Raw genomic sequence first — 12,666 nt, 5'->3', positions numbered from 1 at the left:
TATATATTTATGATTCTGTCATGGCCTGATTTCGAAGCGAAGGGAAGCTGTGCATGCTCAGTGCCTCTGAGAAATACATCAGGCGCTGGCAGGGACGGGGCCTTCCCTCACGACACCCGCGATGCTCCTCGCTGCCCTACCGCTACCTCACACCGGACCGGACCTCCGCAGCCCCCCGGCACTGCTGAAGGGACGGCCAGCGGCTCCCCGGCCCCGAGCCGCTATCCGGGGAGGAACACTTCGGCCGCGGCGGGGACAAGGGCTCCAGCCGTGGGGGCGCCTGGCGCTGACCCCAGCGCGCCGCCCGCCTAACGGTCGCCTTCCCGCCTAACGGCCGGCGCGGCGCGGCGCGGCCTGGCCGCACGCAGAACCCCCGGGAGCCCCGCGGCCAAACTTCCCCCCGCTTGCTGAGGGGAGAAAGGGGGCGACCGGAGGCCGGGATCCCACCCCTTCGCCCCCCGAAAGGCCGGCGCGGAGCTGCTGCCTCCCTCCGTACACACACAGGCGCTCCCCAGGGTGCTGCCTCCACTCTGCCCCGGGCCCGTCATGCGGAGGGCTGGGGGGCGCAGCCTTCTCCTCCCGCCGGAGGCGGCACCGCGCCGCCCCCAGCTGACCCCCACCCGAGGCAGAAGGGCGCCAACCCGCGCCTCCGCCGCAGCGTGGGCCGGTAGCGCGTCCCGGCCCCGGTCAGGGGCCATGGAGTACGGCGGGCCCCGTACCCGGCCCGGCCGCGGCCCCGGGCAGCTCATAGCTCCGGCGACGCGGGGCACGGCCGGCTGGCCGGGCTCCCCAGCCGGGCGGGGAGGAGGGGAGGGCCGGCAGTGGGGGATTCCTGGCCCCCCAAAGGAGGCGGGGGAGGGGAGGCGGGGGGGGGGAGGGGAGGCTGGGCTCCCGGAGAAGGAGACGATCGCTTGCACAAAATCCTGCGTCCTCAAAGCAGCCCCGGCGGGCAGGGTAAGTATTCTGTGGGAGACCCCCTGCCCCCGACGGCCCCCTGCCCCTGCAGGGATGCGGATCGGGGGAAGGATGCGTGCGGCCGCCCCGGGCGGGGTCTCCCCGCCGGCTCGGGGCGGGGGGATTGTGCGCAGGGCCCGTTCCCTGGTGCGGGATCGGTTCGAGGCAGCGAGGTTCCAGCCTCAGCGCTGCCTTCCGTGGCTGGGCACTGAAGAGACGGGGGGGATGGGTCTGCCTGTGTTGCTGTGCAAGGGTCTGAAACCCCCCCAGCTGTCCCCCCCCCCACCTACCCACCCCCAAGCGCGTCAGGGCTTTGCTTCTCCCAACCAAGCTTCCCCGTGGCTTCTCTCTGCTCCTTAAAAAAAAAAAAAAAAAAAAAAAAAAAAAAATCATATATATGCCCCAAAGCTAGAGAGAGTGAGGCGGTCGGGGGGGCGGGGAAGGGCTTCTCTGAGGAGCGGGAGAGAGGCGGAGGGAGGGCCGCCGAGAGCCTCGCAGCTGCCCTCGCTCTGCCTCCGTGCTGCTCTGCCGGCGCTCGCCTGCCGCCGGGCGTGAGGAAGGGGTGTGCGAAGGTAAGGGCTGTCACTGTGCTCCCGGGGAAGGGCTGAGGGCTGCCGGTGCCCTGCCCGCGCCTGCCTCTCCGGGGGCTCCTCTCCCCGGCCGTGCCAGTCCGTGCCCCTGCCCCACGCGTGCCCCGCCGCCTCGCCGCTAAGTTACTTTGTTCGCAGAGTTCCCGCGAAGGCTGGGCAGCGACCCTCGGGCGCCCGCACCGCTGGCAGCGGCAGCCACACCGCCCCGCTCATCCTGCCCCCCTCCCGTGCTCAGGTGTCACCAGCCGCCGCCGGAGACTTCCCGGGAGGGGAAAAAGCCCCCCAGGAAAACTGGTGTGCGCCTTCCGCGATAGCTTCCCGTCCTCGCGTAGCCGGGGGAAGGGGTGATGGAAGTGGAAGAACTTTCCTTTGTCGTAAGAGAGGATTTAGTGACCTCTAAAGTTTTGTTCCGGGAGGAAACCGCTCGATAAGTTTAGTGGGTTTTTTTAGGATTCGTGCTGATTTTCATGCAGTTTATCGCGCTGTTCATTTGGTATCCAGCATGCTCAAAGCAGTGGAGGAGAAAAGAAAAAAAAGATTAGGGACGTTTAGGTAGGGATTTCATTGCTTTTAGTACATTGCTTTCGTAACACCTGCATTTTATATTTTGCATTTTCAGATGGGCAGTGTGGAATATATTCATAAATGTGTATTCTTGTCTGGAATAATGCAGGGGATAAAGATGGGGAACATGCAGAAACTAGAGAGATTTTAAACATTCCATTTTATTTGGCGGAAGATCAGTAGTCGAAGATTTCTGCTTGCACAATCTCTACCTTGACGATATCATAATTAAGAGATCTGCTGATAATGTATGGGATTGATAGCCATTTCAACTTCAGTTAAGCCTTACTGAATTTCATAGGTAATTCTGACTAGTGTAAAGGAGCTTTGGATATTCTGGATGAATTGATAACTAGGCAAGATTATTAAACTTTGTGATTGGCTCCTGGTGAAGTGAACTCTCAGTTTTTCGAAAGAATATCAATAGATGTTTAAAATACAAGACTACAATTTTAAACATGCATGTCTGAAATTTGGTAACCGATAAAGAATGTCTCTTTTGAGAAGACCACTGAAGGATTATATGATGGTAATCTGCATTGCACCCATTTGTAATGAACAGTTTTATGATGCCAGGCACTGTAAATTTTCTGGTAGTGTACTACACAAATAGGTGGGAGTTAATTTCTATTTTACCTATGTATTTTTTTGAAATGATTAAGTGTAGTGGCTATCCCTTGTATGATACAAATGTATGAATTGTTTAATACTAATTATTACCCGTAAAATTTTAATGGTATGTTTAAACAGTTTTAGCTTGACATTTGGTTTGTTTCATTGTCTCAAGCTGTCTGAGACAGAAGAATCTTAAAATTTCTTCCTTGTACATTATTCCCTTTCTCTTCTCTCCCTGCTCTCCTATTCAAAGTCCAATTCAAAGCAGAGTAACCGCCAAGAATACCTGTATATGTTCGTGTGAAGAAAAATGCCCATTTTAAAGACACATGAATGTACTTGGTGGACGAGAGCAAACCCCTCATGCCCTGTATGAAAACCTACTGAGCTGGTGTTAATAAGATACATGTTTTGGTATTAGTTTGTGATGCCAAACAACAAACATGAGAGAATGCAAAGACAAAGCTTGCGCTCTGATCTTTATTTAAACAGGTCATGGTTTTATTTAATGCTGCATGCTCATTACAGGAACTGTCAGCAGGAATGTAAAGCGGACTGGAGTTCTGTTTTGGCATACATAGCCAATTCTCACATTCATGTTTCTGCTTCTTGAGTTAGTGCTTCATAGAGTATAGTGATGTTTGTGATCATATTTATTTAATTGAATTTATTATATGGAATTGGAAAAAAAAGTTCTGGATTAGGGTCTTCTAGGAACCAAATATGATCAGATCTGCTGCCACAGGTGCAGTCCTCCTCACCTGGAGAATTACACAGGAGTGGGCTCTTCTACATAGTAAAACATGTACAGGTATATAAAAAGGTTACTGTTTTTTAAGTCAGCTAGAATTCTGCCACTGAATTACAAGGAAGGAGACTCTAATCTTCTGAAACCAGGTAACTGTTTAGTCAATTCTCAGGTCAGTTTATTTTTTCGGACATATGGAAACAGTATGAGATAGTAAATAAAAAAGTACATTTATAATGGAGAATTTTAATATTTTTGTCCATGAAAACAGTTTTCATCTCAAATGATAATAAACACAGTGAAAACAAATCAGTCCATTTGATTCTTGCTGAACCTTGGTTTGAAGAATTCAAGGAGGATGTGTAAGATAGTCTGAAGGAAAAGCCTTTCAACATGTTCTGTTACAGTAAGATATATTAGGATATTACAACACAGAGTATCAGCTCTCAGAATAAGACTTAAGTGTAGTGCTGGAAACTTTAATTTATATGTTTTGGATCGTACACCAGTTTGGATTCTGTGCTCATTGTCCATAAGCAAATTGGGTCTGTATGAGAGTGTCTGAGGGAAAGGTGTTTTCGTAATTGTTATTTCTAACTTAAAATACATGCTTCTGTTTAAATCCTGGATATTCTTGGTTATGTTTCAAGATATAAGCAAAGTTAGTAATCTAAGAGAGTCCTTAAAGGTCACGGGGCTGGCTGTTATCCTTTGACTTCCTCTTAGTCATCTTTTTAGTCAAGGTTGCAGAATGACAGTCCAGTATAAGATCTATTGCAAAAAGGAGCAGAGCTGTTATGGTAATGGCTTCTTGCAGTGACCACCTCTGGAGGCTGAAGCAGTTAATTCTTTATGGCTGCTCACTGCTTGACCTCATTGTTGAAACTGTCAACAAGTGTCACAGTTCTGCTGTGATTTGATAAGACAGTGGAAATTGCATTAGGATTAACAAATAACCATCATGGTATATATGTACTAACTTGCAGTCATAACTGATTTGGGATTCATTACACTAGCCTAAATACAAAATACTTAGGGTTTTCCATTCAGTTGCTATTTAAAATGCCATAATTTACTATGGGAGTAAGATTTGGTTCATAATGTCATTTAAATACAGTGTATTGTGTGACTGTGGAAAGCCATACTAATATTAGTGTAATAAGGACTTCTCTTTTACTCAGATTCAGAGGTGTAATACATTTCTGAATGTATAATATATTTCAATTGTGTAATATATTTCAATTGCAAAGATGTATAATGTATTTCAATTGCAAGTATTTGCACTTATTTGGTGTATATTTTTAATCTATACATTTCTGCTAAACCCAAGATCACTATATTTAGTATGTATTACTTCTCCAAAAGCTATTTTTCATGTAGCATGTCCTCTCGACCTTTTAAATTCAGTTCCTCTGCTGTACAGCCAGTCCAGTTTCCCTTATGGCAGGTGATGGTCTTGCCATTCAACCAAAGACTCAAGCCAGCAGAGCAGCTGTAGAAGCAGCATACAAAGGAGACTGATGGTTGCTGATATTTTTGACTGTTTTTTCTCTGCCTTTTCCTAATTGGCTGTTTTGCTCAAGCTCCCTTTTTGCCAGCTCTCTCAGTCACATCACTTTGCTTAACGTGCTGTATAGCTTAAACATCCTGCATGCCACTTTATTTCTTATCACCTTTTTGCTCCTCTCACTAACTCTATCGTATCCCATCTTCTTGCTGCTTTTGTCTTTTGTGACACTAATCTTGCTTATTTTTTCCTTCTCCATAGAAGAAAGTGGAAGGAACATAGTGTTCTGCCATTGCACTGATAATTTCTCCGTGTGGCTTTGTTATTTTTCTCCCATATCCTTTCTTGAGTTTCTGGAGAGTGTGAGCTGTTTGGGGCAGAGGCTTTCTGTTACTGTATGGTTGTACAGTGTGTAGCATAGTTTATCGTTGGATTTCACCTGATCTGTGGTCACTTATAATACATATTAATACTAGAATACTAGGATTATTTTGACTTTGCGGGACAGCCTTTATTCTGGTTCTTTGGTAGAAAAGCAAAAAAATTCTTGCTTGGTCTTTATCTTTTCTGTGTTGCTGTTCTGAGGTGCATCTGAATTTTGCCCCTCAACACTTTGTCGCTAGTATAAGTAGTTTCTGGTAAAAGTTCCAGATACTTTGCCTAATGCAGCGGGGATGAGATGGATTAAAACTTCGCTAGTGCTAGTAGTTAATAATCTAGTACCTTGAACAAGAGCCCAAGCTTAAAAAATGTCAGCTTCAATGCATTTCAGTGGAAACTTCAGATTTGGCAACACCAAAAAAATATTCTGGTTTCACCATGTTCATCAAGTAAGACGGAAGGGAAAAGAAAAGCCAAAAATGTATACTGAAATAATTCACTACGTCGATGTTTTCCTCCTAAATATTTTTTCATTTTGATCTCCCTTTACTTTTCACCCCTAAACTGTTTGGCTTTGCTTTAGCACCTTTTGTGTAACATGAAAATTTGTAGTCAGTCCAAAAACAATTTTCAAAACAGTTTTTCAGGCAGTCAGCGAATCAGCTGATGTGCAGTGCATCCAGCTTGGAGTCACAGTTCGGAGGCATCCAGCCCAGTCACTGACCAACTTATTCCTTTCACTTGGCACAGCCTGCCCAGTGTTTGCAGTGTGATAGCTTCCATTTGATCTAGCCTAGCTGCCATGGTCTGCCGTGTGTGCACTCTCCATACAGCTCTTCTCCTGAGCCTTGCTTCTTTTATGAGCTCTTCAGCTTCAGGGAGAGCAGTGATTTGAAGCATCCATGTGTGAGAAAGGCACTGTAGGACTGGATGCTTTGCTAATTGGTAGGATCCATTTTAGGTCTGACGAATATCCAGAGGTGTTTGACCTGAAACGCTTCCCCTCAGGACTATGTGTCTGGGACTTCCCCCATTCTGTCTTTCCTGTCTCTTTTACTTTGAAGGAAAGGGTTTAGTTGCCTTTGTTTCAGTTTCATGTGGACTATGCAGGGGGGCTTTTTGTGGACATGACTTGATGGTAAGAGGAGTGAGTGGCCAAAAGAACTGCTGAGTACTTTTTCCTTCTATTAGTCCTGGAGAAGATGCTTGGAAAAGTAAACAGAACAAATCCAGTAAGTCCTTTCCTGAACATGAATCAGATGAGATGAAGAATTTCAATGGGATGGGTGCAGCTAAATGAGTGAAAAGTGAAAACAACAAAATTAATAGGATGGTATACTTAATTTTCCAGGTTTTGTGTCTAAGAGAAAAAAATGTAGCTGTTAAGGATTTGCGTGATTAAGTCTACAATTTAACTCCAGGCCCTAACAGAAAAAGATACACTGGTCTCAGAAGTAGTATCACTATAAATATATCTACGTGTAAGCTGTGTTCTACATTCCACCTTATGTATATATTTGTGTGCTGGTACTTTGGCATTTCATTCATCTTGAACTACAGGAATAGATTGACCACTTTTATGTTCCATTCTTGTGTATTGACATAGAGATCAGCAACATTTCAAGAGCTGTTAGTGTCAAATTTCTGTCTGGAATTGGACGAGAATATTTGCAATAGAAATTTATCCACAGTCGAGAGGTGCTGCTGCACAAACAGGGAAGATCCTATGAACTGTCTTAACAGTACTAATGTTCCTGTGTATAAAGCAGCAGCTCCTGGCTCCTGCTAAACTCAGAGCAGGGGAGTTGCTGTCTCTACTGCTGGCTGTTCCAGGGGTGTTGTGTGCCATTCACCTTTGCTGTACTTTGCTGACCCACAGACTAATGCTGCTGGTGACCAGCACGGGTTTTGAATGCTTACACGAAAACTACAACTGTCTACTAAATAGACATATGACATATTCTGATGCAATTTTGGCATCAGAGTGAACACACTAAACCAGATGGAATGTATTCTGCCCTCAGATATGCATGAATGATCAAATTGGTCAAATTCTGTGCGTTTATATACAATTTCCATTGAAATTGGTCAGAATAAAGTACGTATGTGTTGCAGGCAAGTGGAACTTGACCCAGTGGGGCTTGTACAGGTAAGGCTAGGAAATGAATGTGAGGCCAGTTGTCACAAAAGCGTGAAGGCAAAAAACATTCTTCAGTTAAAAATGAAACCAAACTGTTTCTTAAATATGTAACGTTTCAGTACTTAACGTAGTCTTCTTCTCAGTAAATAATGTTTTGAGAGATTCAAGAGGTTAATCAGATCACGTGCCCAAATTGTAGACTGAAATGTAGAATCAAATACTCACAACCCTACTTTAGTCCTATTGGAATGTCCATTTTTGATAATTCCCCACCATAATTTGTATTTTTAGCTGTTTTCCCTAATTTTGGGACTTGTAATTTGTCCTTTATGAATGTATACTCATGATTTTCAGTAACATAATAGATTTTGAAATACTGCCAGAGATGAAGGCAATTTTGTTAGAGTGAGGAATGAGTTTTGTGGCTTTTAGATATTTATTTAAAATTTCCTTCCCCTAGAGTTAATTACTTAAATAGATTAGCTACCTCTGCAGGTATTTTGGAATAAATACAGGTAGTATTGAGCCAAAACAGTATATTTTTCAAGGAAAAGATTTGGTTTTACTTAAGAAAAATGTATCCATTTAAATATTTTATCCAAATATGATAATGTTTTATACATTCAGGCAAGATCCTGTGTAGGATTACAATAATGCATTTAGCCTTGACAAATGTTCAGTCTATTTGTAAATCTTAGAGTACTGCAGTGTTTAAATCTAAAATATATTGGATATATTGTAAAGTGGAAGTTTAAGGTGAAAACAAAGCAATATTATTAGGTTGTGTTTATTTTTTAAATTGAATAAATGAAAAGTTATTTATATGGATGAGAATTTGATTCAGAAAATGATACTGCTGGTGAGCCAAAATAAAATTAAATCTTCATAAATAGAATATTCAGATACTGTAGTTTTGGGAACCTAAGTAGGGAAATGAGAAAAAGCAATTTTAAATCATAAAATCATCCTTCAAAGTAAGACTAGCTAAGAAGGTTTCTAAGCTTTAAATAAATACAAAATTATATTTCATAGGTAAATGTGTGATTTTTGTGTTTTCTGAACTCATTTATCTATCTTTTTTTCTGGATTCCTGGTCAGAACTTTGGCATATAATAGGTACAGTGTATTTTTGGAGGAAACTCCACAGAAGTGGATATTAGGGCACAGTTCGAAAAGACGAATAATTTCTCTCATTTCCTACTTCATGTGTCTGTATAATCTTTTTATGACAGTTTAAGCTAACAAGTGTGTTAGTGTTCTTTATAAATAAAGTTATGAGAGAAATATACAGTATTTGTGTTTGAGAGCAATGGGTGAAAACTAACTTGAAGAAAAAAATTAATTTCAGGGAAGAATTTTGTCATACCGTATTTGACAGGTCAGTATAATCAGCAAAGGAGAACGATGATGTGTGGTTTAGCATGGTGAGAAATATCTTGGGGGATTTTGTTTCTTTCTGATGCAGGTTAAGGTGATTGTAATTACGGAGAAATAAGAGGTCTTATTTAAGTCACTGATTTTTTTACACATTACAAAACAGATTGCTCAGTGCCCTGTACATCTGCAGTTAACAAATATGTGATATATATGATGAGGCACTGAAGTATTCATTGGTAGGTGAAATAGGAGATTCTAAACAAAAGAGGATAGATATTACCTTTCTTCTCACAGAAGTGAGTTAAGATTTTGAGGCATACCAGTAACTCAGAATTATGTCCCTTGGTTTTGGTTATGTGGATGGGAATAGCTCTGACTTCAAGGTTAAATATACAGTCACAGAACTGAGTATTTGGCTGGTAACAGTTAACAAATGTGGATTCGCTGGCACAGAGAACCATCTCAAACATGGTTTAAAAAGACCATCCAAAGAGTCCCCTTAATAAATCATGGGTTTGGTAACTTCTTTCAGCAGAAGCCACTGAAGAGAGCAGTGACTGAAAAACGGGATGCTTAAAATCTCTTTCAATTAAAGGTACACCATGGGCAAAAGTTTTTGAAAATACCATGGTGGAGCTCATTGTATGTGCTCTAGTTACCAGATGAGGATTGTGAAAACCGTGGTAAGAACCATGAGAAAGAACCATTCGTAAGGTTTTTATTCCATATTTTGACCTTAGGACAACTTCACAGGCTTGCACAGCAATATATATATGCTTTAACCTCTGAGGAGCAGATGGAGCAGTGTGTGTTGTGTTCTCATGGTACTCACAGAATGGACCAGTGAGTGCGTTTCAATTTTATTTTTTTTTTTTAGATAAATCTGCATTACAGAACTCATTTGTACGTGTATTTGATGCTTAAACTGGGGGATTTCTTAGCCTGTATGGATATGGAGTTCTGTGGAGGTCTCCGCAGTGGAGGCCTGAGGCGCACCAGCGGGCTGGGGAATGGTGCCAGGCCTGGTGCAGGTGCCACCCCCTCTGCATGTTGTCTGAGCTGGGGATGGAGTGCTGCAGGCTCAAAGGCTGTCACCCTGGCACGTTCACCACCGCTGAACTGGCATTTAGAAGAACTAACACTCTCAAATGCCGCACTGCTGCTGGGGCTGAAGTGGGGTTAGGTTTCCCAGCAGGATATCTAAGTTGCTCTGTTGATAATGAAGAACTCTGAGAGGTTTGTGAGGGTGGTAAACACCTTAAATGGCACCACAGGTTATGAAACTGTAATTCAGATATCCTTGACAAGTCTGTTCATTTTTTAATGCTGTTGTTTAGTTCTCTTTGACACAAATTGCAGGTACATAAAGCGTTTGCTTTGGCAAAAGGGCTTATATGTGCGTATTTCACTTCAACATCTTGCAGTTTTATTTGTTTATTTTAAAATGCAATGAGAAATGTTTCCATCTGCAATAAATCATACTCATTTAGAAAGCAGAAATGTGCATGATCAACTTTAAATTCTACAAGTGTCTCAATGACATTTGATTATGCTGCCTTCACTTTAAAGTCCTAATTTTGTCAAGTAAGTCCGGTCTGCTCAGGGGAGACGTGGTGGTTTTGGTGTGCCAGGTCTTGCATTCTGTTTCAGAAAATGAAGAGGAGGAAGAGGAGAGTATCTCTTTAGTAAAGCTTTCATTTGCAGATTGATTTGCCTGGCTCATCCTTTCCCACAGAATAATGACTTTTTAGGATTATTTCAGTATTCATTTCCCGATGGCAGAACTGAAGATAGCAGACTAGTTCCATTGATTTGCTTCTATCTGGAATATGGGTATTTTAGACAGCAAAAACCCTGTAGCATTTTCAGCCTATTTCTCATAGTGAGCAATTGCTTTACTGGTTTCATGGTGGTCAGTCTATAACAAGCTTTGGGGGGTTGTGTTTAAGACAAAAATAGTAATTTGTGGTAATGAAGCCAATCACTAGTGGTTATAGAAATGTTACTATGACAATTGGGACCATTGCTGTGAAATACTCTGTAATGCTTTTTTTGGGGTTTAAATAAAAGGTCTACTTCCCTGTTTAAAGGATCACCTGGCAGCTTATGAAAAGCACAGTAGTGCAATATGGGGGAAGACCTGAGCCCTTGGGTAAGCTCTTGGAAGGGTTTCTGGTTAACAGTATCGAAAATTTACACAAGAAGCGAGTGTGTCACACTGTGTGGTCTATCACAAACTCTCGTGTGCTTTAAGGTATTTTACTGCTATTGTCTTACTGGCTTTCCCTAAAAAAAAAAAAAAATATGGCTTTGATGTTTTATAGCTGCATGAAAACGCCCTTTTTTTGTTGTTGTTTTTAGGCTTTGAGACAAAGGGTAGATGATGAAGGGAACAGTGGGGGCAATGGAATGAGATATAGCAAGAGATTAGTGGCCATGAGAGTGAACCGTAGGATGAACATAGAATAAAGCAGAATCTGAGAGTGAAGAAGTGAGATTATAATAAAATGTTGGCTTGAAATGAAAAAAAAAAAAAACAGGATGCATAAAGAGGCTGGAAAATTCATGTAAAAGAGGGAAGTAATTATGCCAGCTATACAAGAAGGCTGTGAGATGAAAATACCAGAAATTTCAGGCTGAAAAAGAAAAAAAAATAAAAATCTTAATGCAAAGATTTTTTTGAGGACCTCATCAAAAGACTTAAATATACATCTGGGTTCAAGGACCTGCCTCAGGACAGATGTTGCAATTCACGTAGTTTATGGCCTGATGCAAAGCCTTCTGAAGATGGTGGAGCAGTGTCCATTGTACACAATGAGCTTTGGGTCAGAGCTCTTGAGAACATCTGACCATATGCTAGAGAGAACAGCAGAAATATAATGTATGGAGAACATTCCTGCCATCAGTAAGAAGATGGCTTAGCTGATTTAATAGCTTTTTCTCAGTCTGTGATTCTAACAGCCAGGTTTGTGGTATTTATTTTAGTATTCATGTTCTTGCAGTCCTTTTTACATTTCTCTGTTTTTCCCTGGCAGACATCCCGCAGCTCCATAAGTCTGGGGGAAGAGGATGGTTAGCGTGTTGTTGCTGTGGGGATTTGAGTTTTAATGCTCTGTGTTGGTAATGCTGGGCATATAATTTTAAAACTTGCATGCTATAGAAGCAGATAATTATTTCCCTGCTGCATTTTATACCCTGATTTGGGAAAGGAAGAAAGTTCTGAATATTAAAAGAAAGAAAAAGTTATGATTTGGGGACTATTCGAAATGGAAACAGAAAGAGGGGAGTAATGGGTGTCAGTCTGGTTATCAGTCAAGCTGCAAAGAGACAGCTTGTTCTGTCGAACACCAAGAATGTTAGTAGTCAGCCAACCACTTATGCAGGAAGAAAACCCTAGACTGAAAGGTAAGGTTCAAAGACATCTGTGTATGTTTCTGAAATGAGCTTGAATGAAGCTGGCTATTGAATTATGCTTACTGATTATGTGTGTTACATATCTGATTCTTGTTTATCACAGGCTATTCATATGATTGCTAGTTACTTAATGTTTGTTGCAGGATCTGTCTCTTTCTTTTTCAGTCTTGGATGCTTTTTATGTGTCCAGGGTTGATGTTGGGTGACTGTCATTTGGCAGAAGGATTAGCAGTGCTGTGGCATACCAGGGTTTTTTCCTCCCTTTTTTTTTTTTTATTTTGTTTTCTTCTTGTCTTTTTTTCCTTACCTCAAGTAAATATGTTGTCTTTCTGTTTCCTACATGTTTATATGGTGAACTTCTTGCTGAATGTCTGTG

The 12,666-nt window shown here is 42.3% G+C and overlaps 1 protein-coding gene across 3 annotated transcripts in view; it reads left to right on the top strand.

Moving 5' to 3' along the window:
• The first annotated feature begins 875 nt into the window (after positions 1–875).
• MPPED1 (metallophosphoesterase domain containing 1) overlaps positions 876–12,666 on the top strand; it is a 64,210-nt gene continuing 52,419 nt past the window's right edge. Inside the window, exon 1 of one of the 3 annotated variants that reach the window (XM_030479546.1) lies at positions 876–954. The gene's annotated coding sequence lies outside the window, so the exon portion shown is untranslated. Of the gene's footprint in view, positions 955–1,402; positions 1,527–8,174; positions 12,282–12,666 lie in introns of those variants that run through there. The other 2 variants (XM_030479545.1, XM_030479548.1) reach the window with 2 other exon arrangements.

The sequence above is a fragment of the Strigops habroptila genome, chromosome 3, assembly GCF_004027225.2.
Source record: "Strigops habroptila isolate Jane chromosome 3, bStrHab1.2.pri, whole genome shotgun sequence".
Lineage (NCBI taxonomy): Eukaryota > Metazoa > Chordata > Aves > Psittaciformes > Psittacidae > Strigops > Strigops habroptila.
This window is presented reverse-complemented; position numbering and strand designations above follow the sequence as displayed.